The 7,592-nt window shown below is 43.1% G+C and overlaps 1 pseudogene; it reads right to left on the reverse strand.

Moving 5' to 3' along the window:
- Positions 1-1,862: 1,862 nt before the first annotated feature.
- On the reverse strand, positions 1,863-7,276 carry LOC118370583 (protein AAR2 homolog; annotated as a pseudogene).
- Positions 7,277-7,592: the final 316 nt, after the last annotated feature.

Raw genomic sequence — 7,592 nt, forward strand, 5'->3', positions numbered from 1 at the left:
CAGCCACCCTAGTCATAGACTGTTCCCTCTGCTACCGCACGGCCAGCGGTACCGGAGTGCCAAGTCTAGGTCCAAGAGGCTTCTAAATAGCTTCTATCCCCAAGCCATAAGACTCCCGAACACCTAATCAAATGGCTACCCAGACTATTTGAATTCCCCCCCCACCCCCCACCCACCCACCCTCTTTTACACCGCTGCTACTCTGTTATCATCTAAGCATAGTCACTTTATTAACTCTACCTACATGTACATACTACATCAACTAACCGGTGCCCCCACACATTGACTATGTACCGATACCCCCCTGTATATAGTCTCGCTATTGATACTTTACTGCTGCTCTTTAATTACTTGTTACTTTTATTTCTTATTCTTATCTGGATTTTTTAACAGCATTGTTGGTTAAGGGCTCAAGTAAGCATTTCACTGTTAGGTCTACATCTGTTGTATTCGGCACATGAGACAAAAACTATTTATTTGATTTCATATGTACAGTTGAAGTCGGAAGTTTACATACATCTTAGCCAACTACATTTAAACTCTGTTTTCACAATACCTGACATTTAATCCTAGTAAAAATTCCCTGTCTTAGGTCAGCTAGGATCACCACTTTATTTTAAGAATGTGTAATGTCAGAATAATAGTAGAGAAAAGGATTTATTTCAGCTTTTATTTCTTTCATCACATTCCCAGTGGGTCAGAAGTTTACACTCAATTAGAATTTTGTAGCATTGCCTTTAATATGTTTAACTTGGGTCTAAAAACCTGACTCCGTTTCGGGTAGCCTTCCACAAGCTTCCCACAATAAGTTGGGTGAATTTTGGGTGAATTTTGGCTCATTCCTCCTGACAGAGCTGGTGTAACTGTGGCCTCCTTGCTTGCACACGCTTTTTCAGTTCTGCCCACAGATTTTCTATGGGATTGAGGTCAGGGCTTTGTGATGGCCACTCCAATACCTTGACTTTGTTGTCCTTTAGCCATTTTTCCACAACTTTGGAAGTATGCTTGGGATCATTGTCCATTTGGAAGACCATTTGCGACCAAGCTTTAACTGATGTCTTGAGATGTTGCTTCAATATATCCACAATATATCCTCATGATATCATCTATTTTGTGAAGTGCACCAGTCCCTCCTGCAGCAAAGCACCCCCACAAAATGATGCTGCCACCCCCGTGCTTCACGGTTGGGATGGTGTGCTTTGACTTGCAAGCCTCCCCCTCTTTCCTCCAAACATTTTTGTTTCATCAGACCAGAGGACATTTCTCCAAAAAGTACAATCTTTGTCCCCATGTGCAGTTGCAAACCGTAGTCTGGCTTTTTTATGGCGGTTTTGGAGCAGTGGCTTCTTCCTTGCTGAGCGGCCTTTCAGGTTATGTCAATATAGGACTCGTTTAACTGTGGATATAGATACATTTCTACCTGTTTCCTCCAGCATCTTCACAAGGTCCTTTGCTGTTGTTCTGGGATTGATTTGCACTTTTCGCACCAAAGTGCATTCATCTCTAGGAGACAGAACGCGTCTCCTTCCTGAGCGGTATGATGACTGCATGGTCCCATGGTGTTTATACTTGTGTACAATTGTTTGTGCAGATGAACGTGATACCTTCAGGGGTTTGGAATTTGCTTCCAAGGATGAACCAGACTTGTAGAGGTATATAATTTTATTTCTGAGGTCTTGGCTAATGTCTTTAGATTTTCCCATGATGTCAAGCAAAGAGGCACTGAGTTTGGAGGTAAGCCTTGAAATACATCCACAGGTACACCTCCAATTGACTCAAATGATGTCAATTAGCCTATCAGAAGCTTCTCAAGCCATGACATCATTTTCTGGAATTTCCCAAGCTGTTTAAAGGCACAATCAACTTAGTGCATGTAAACCTTCTGACCCACTGGAATTGTGATACAGTGAAATAATCTGTCAGTAAACAATTGCTAGGAAAATGACTTGTGTCATGCACAAAGTAGATTCCCTAACCGACTTGCCAAAACTATAATTTGTTAACAAGAATTTTGTGCAGTGGTTGAAAAACGAGTTTTAATGACTCCATCTTAAGTGTATGTAAACTTCCGACTTCAACTGTGTATTCTGTATTCTAGACTAGGCCAACCTATTCAACTATTGCTGTACATACACTATTCTATCCTACGTATTCAGATATACTACATATTCAATCCACATAATGTCCATAATACATATATACATATACATCCACATATACGTCTCATCACACAAAAACACATCTATAATTTTGAATTCCATTCTTTTACTTTTAGATTCTTGTGTATTGTTAGATACTACTGCAGTGTTGGAGCTAGGAGCACAAGCATTTCTCTACACCCTCAATAAAATCTAAGATAGGCAATCCCAAAAAATAACTCATTATTGATGATAGGTGCTAACGTGAACACAGAAGGACCACTAGAGGGTATCAGTGAGGTTTTCCACATTTCCCCATTCTCCTCTAGAACCATAGAACGATACACATAGAAAGTGCCATATTGACCCCATTCCTGATTCCAATTGGACCATTCATTTTAGATGGACATGTGCTTGTTTATGAGTAGACTGGCAGAGAAGTTAAAGACAGAGAGCCAGGGAGGGGGCAGCATGGCCAGAACTAGAATGACACCCCAGCATCAAGAGCCTTGGAGGTCAGTTAGTTTTCCTAGGAATGGTCAAGCTCAAGGCAACACACTTGAAGGAAATAAGAGACAAAGAAAACAGAGGCTTCACTACAGACCTGGGTTCGATCCCACGCTGTGTCACAGCTGGCCGTGACCGGGAGATGACGCACAATTTGCCCAGCGACATCCGGATTAGGGGAGGGTTTGGTCGGCCGGGATGTCGTTGTCCCATCGCGCTCTAGCGACTCCTTGTGGCGAGCCGGGCGCTTGCAAGCTGACCTCGTTCGCCAGTGGTATGGTGTTTCTTCCCACACATTGGTGTGGGTGGCTTTTGGGTTAAGCGAGCAGTGTGTCAAGAAGCAGTGCGGCTTGGCAGGGTTGAGTTTCGGAGGATGCATGGCTCTTGGCCTTCGCCTCTCCCGAGTCCGTATGCGAGTTGCAGGGATGGGACAAGACTGTAACTACCAATTGGGGTGAAAAAGGGCTAAAAGTATAATAAATAAAAATACAAATAATACAAATGTAAAAATAAATAAAAATATAAGTCTCTTCTTTTAGACAAGGTTGCAGTCCTATTTCCTGACCCCCACGTACCTGTGACCCTGGATGTTCTTCACAGCATGCTCAGTCCAGTGTGATCCTCTCAGGCAGTAACACTACAACAGGGTCACAATCGTCAGGATCTACCTCAGTGGTCAGGTGGGCCTTGAACTTCTCTGCCCTCTTCTGCAGGGTGCCGTCCACCCCAGGCCCACTGGCAAACTGGAAGAAGTCCTGGCGGAGAGAAGGGAAATGGAGAGCAAGTTAGACACGAGTCACACCGTAACAAACGCTGGCCGTGTGCAGCAGATTCAACATGTAGAATTATCACGAATTTAATAGAAAATTACAGACTATGTTCTGTGGTCAGATGTGATAGGATGGCCACCTGCTGCTTTTAACCAATTTACGGTGCTGTCTGTTTTGTCTTCTAGAACTGGGGAAGATATTCTATAATACAGACATCAGTAATGATTGGGTTTCATTGATGCCAGCTCACCTGTAACGTGGAGGTGAGGTAGTTGTCCTGAGACACAATGTCCACAGAGAAGTCTGTAGGTATCTCTCCCAGCTGCTGGTAGAGCACAGCGATGAGGCCCAGGTATAGATCCGGGCTCTCACTACGACACAGCAGGGCCAGCAGATGCTTCCCGTGTTTAAAGCCCTCGTACGTACACGGTCCCAATGAGAAAATACACAAATGCAAACTGCAGCTCACCTGGGGAGAGGGAAAGGCTTAGGAGAGAAACAGAGAGAGGCAATCAGAAAGACAGTTAATTTTCAACTGCTTATGAACGAACACAAAACAGTAATGTGACATATCCAGGTTATTTTACAGCTCTTAGAGCAAAAGCTGTAGTTGTCAGATGTCCTATTAAATATGGTTTATAGTGGTTGAGGATAGGCGCCTGAGGTAGAAAGACATATGACTACAGCATGGTTGCAATCATGTCAATTCAAATGTCTAAGCCCCAATCTCCTTTGATATTTCGCAATCTATAACATCTAGTCTAAGTTCCTATTCACTTTATCTTCTCCATAAATCAGTCAAATATATCACATAGATCTTACTTCCGTTTCACCTAACTCATTGAGTGGTTGCTGCTGGTGGTGTTTCTCCAACAGAATGTCCAGGGCATAAAGTGGCAAGAAAAAGTATGTGAACCCTTTGGAAATAAATCTAAGATTTCTGCATAAATTGGTAATAAAATGTTATCTGATCTTCATCTAGGTCACAACAATAGACAAACACAGTCTGCTTAAAGCAATAACACACAAATAATTATAAGTTTTCATGTCTTTATTTCAACACACCGTGTAAACATTCACAGTGCAGGGTGGGAAAGTATGTGAACCCTTAGATTTAATAACTGTCTGACCCTCCTTCGGCAGCAATAACCTCAACCAAACATTTTCTGTAGATGCGGATCAGACATGTAGGAGGAATTTTGGACCATTCCTCTTCACAAAACTGTTTCAGTTCCACAACATACTTGGGATGTCTGTTGTGAACTGCTCTATCGAGATCATGCCAAAGCATCTCAATGTGGTTGAGGTCAGGACTCTGACTGGGCCACTCCAGAAGGCGTATTTTCTTCTGTTGACCCCATTCTGTCGTTTATTTACTTCTGTGTTTTGGGTTGTTGTCCTGTTGCATCACCAAACTTCTGTTGAGCTTCAATTGGTGGACATATAGCCTTACATTCTCTTGCTTAAATAAAGGTTACTTATTTATTTATTATTTTTTATTGTTGATAAATTTGGGAATTCATTTTTCCGTCAATGATAACAAGCTGTCCAGGCTCTGAGGCAGCAAAGCAGCCTCAAACCATGATGCTCCCTCCACCATACTTTACAGTTGGGATGAGGTTTTGATGTTGGTGTGCTGTGCCTTTTTTTCTCCACACATAGTGTTATGTGTTCCTTCCAAACAACTCAACTGTAGTTTCATCTGTCCACAGAATATTTTGCCAGTAGCGCTGTGGAACATCCAGGTGCACTTTTGCAAACTTCAGACGTGCAGCAATGGTTTGTTTTGGACAGCAGTGGCATCTCCCGTGGTGTCCTCCCATGAACATCATTCTTGTTTAGTGTTTTACATATCGTAGACTCATCAACAGAGATGTTAACATGTTCCAGAGATTTCTGGAAGTCTTTATCTGACACTTCAGCATTCTACACTGTGCTTTTTGCAGGACGGCCACTCCTGGAAGAGCAACAATAGTGCTGAACTTTCTCCATTTATAGACAATTTGTCACCGTGGACTGATGAACATCAAGGCTTTTAGAGATACTTGTGTAACCCTTTCCAACTTTATGCAAGTCAACAATTCTTTATCTTAGGTCTTCTGAGATCTCTTTTGTTCAAGGCATGGTTCACATCAGGCAATACTTCTTGTGAATAGCAAAGTCAAATTTGTTTTGTGTTTTTTAATAGGGTAAGGCAGCTCTAACCAACATCTCCAATCTCGTCTCATTAATTGGACTCCAGAAACGCTGACTCCTGACTCTAATTACAGTGGCTTGCGAAAGTATTCACACCCTTGGCATTTTTCCTATTTTGCCTTACAACCTGGAATTAAAATAGATTTTGGGGGAGGTTTGTATTATTTGATTTACACAACATGCCTACCACATTGAAGATGCAAAAAGTCAATATACTGTAAGGTGACTCACCTTTTGTAGCAATTACAGCTGCAAGTCTCTTGGGGTGTGTCTCTGTAAGCTTGGCACATCTAGCCACTGGGAGTTTTGCCCATTCTTCAAGGCAAAACTGCTCCAGCTCCTTCAAGTTGGATGGGTTCCGCTGGTGTTTTGTGTGTGTTCCTGTTTTGTTTTGTTTTGTCTTGTTTTCCCGCAAACCTGGTTACATCCCCTCATTACTCTACGTGTATATTATCCTCTGTTCCCCCCCATGTCTGTGTGTGGTATTGTTCATTCGTTACGTGTGTGACGCTTCAGGCTGGTTTTGTGCCGGGTATTGTTGTAACCTGTGGTTTTGTTATTTGTACCTATTTGTGTATTTGTGCGCTATCGCTTTTTCCCTTGGGCCGGAGTGTTGTGAAGCAGTTTGCGTCCGTCTGTTTTCCTCTGCCTGAATAAAGTGTGCCTGTTCACTCATCTCTGCTCTCCTGCACCTAACTTCCTACCAGTTGCGCACACTCTGACAGGGATGAATACTTTTGCAAGGCACTGTAGCTTTTGGAGTCATTGGCCTAGGGGTTCACATACTTTTTCCAACCTACACTGTGAAAGTTTAAAGGATGTATTCAATATAGAAGAAAAATACAATCATTTGTGTGTTATTAGTTTAAGCACACTATGTTTGCCTATTATTGTGACTTATATGAAGATCAGATCAAATTCGATGACCAATGTATGCAGAAATCCAGGTAATTCCAAAGGGTTCACATACTTTTTCTTGCCACTGCAGCTCAGGTCTGGGCTATACTGAGTGATCTGGGCTGGGGTGACTCCAGGAGGGTAGGTCTGCCTGGGGATGGGGGAGAACCTCAACTCAGTCCCATCTCTCGGCTTCATCCTGTGCAGCCTGTCCAGCTCCTCCTTCATGGTCTGACACTTTATCATTCCTAGGCAGGTTCTGTTCCTCACGGGTCTTGGTGTTTGAGCTAAAGTTATGGGATTAGGTTGTTGACGGCACACATACAACCCAGGAGAAGCTGCAACCTTGTGGCTAGCTCCTGGTTCACCCAGGCAGTTCGGGAGACACATTTGTACATCAGCTCGTATTGGTAGGGGCCCAGGAAAGGGTCCAGGTCTTGTAGGCCCACCCAGACCCAGCCCACCTCTTCTTCATTCTGGGAGGCAGAGATGTCCAGATCCTCCTCTTTGGGGTCCCAGTTGGCCAGACAGATCTCGCTCTTTCAGAGGCCTTTTTTAGGGCATGTTTCACCCCCATGGTCTGGTGCGTTGGAAGAACAGTAGTGGAGGAAGTGGAGGCCTGGTGGGATCATCTTCACCCCCTGGAAGCAAGACCCGACCTGCCAGCTCTTGCAGTTGATACCAAGCTCTGTGCCCTCAAGAACGCTCCATAACAACCAGGGTTGCCCCCTCCTCAAACAACCCCCATGCCACCTCAGGATTTATCATTCATCCATGTTTCTCAAACGTCAAATTTTGAAGATGTTGCAAATGTCAAGTTTCTAAGTGTTTAAGGTTAGGTTTAGCCATTATCTCTGAAATTGTAAGGGTTAAGTTTAGACATTAACTCTGAATGGTAAGGTAAGGGTTAAGGTTTGGGATAGGCTTTAAACAAAAATCTCAAAAACAACTTTATATTGCTGGATTCGAATTTACAACCTTTGGAAACAAAGGCAGATGATTATGTTAGGCATTAACACCGAATGATCCACGTAAGAGTAAAGGTTTGTGATAGGCGTAAAACAAAACTCTCAAAAGTAACCTT

This window comes from Oncorhynchus keta, chromosome 27 (genome assembly GCF_023373465.1).
Source record: "Oncorhynchus keta strain PuntledgeMale-10-30-2019 chromosome 27, Oket_V2, whole genome shotgun sequence".
NCBI classification, from domain to species: Eukaryota; Metazoa; Chordata; class Actinopteri; order Salmoniformes; family Salmonidae; genus Oncorhynchus; species Oncorhynchus keta.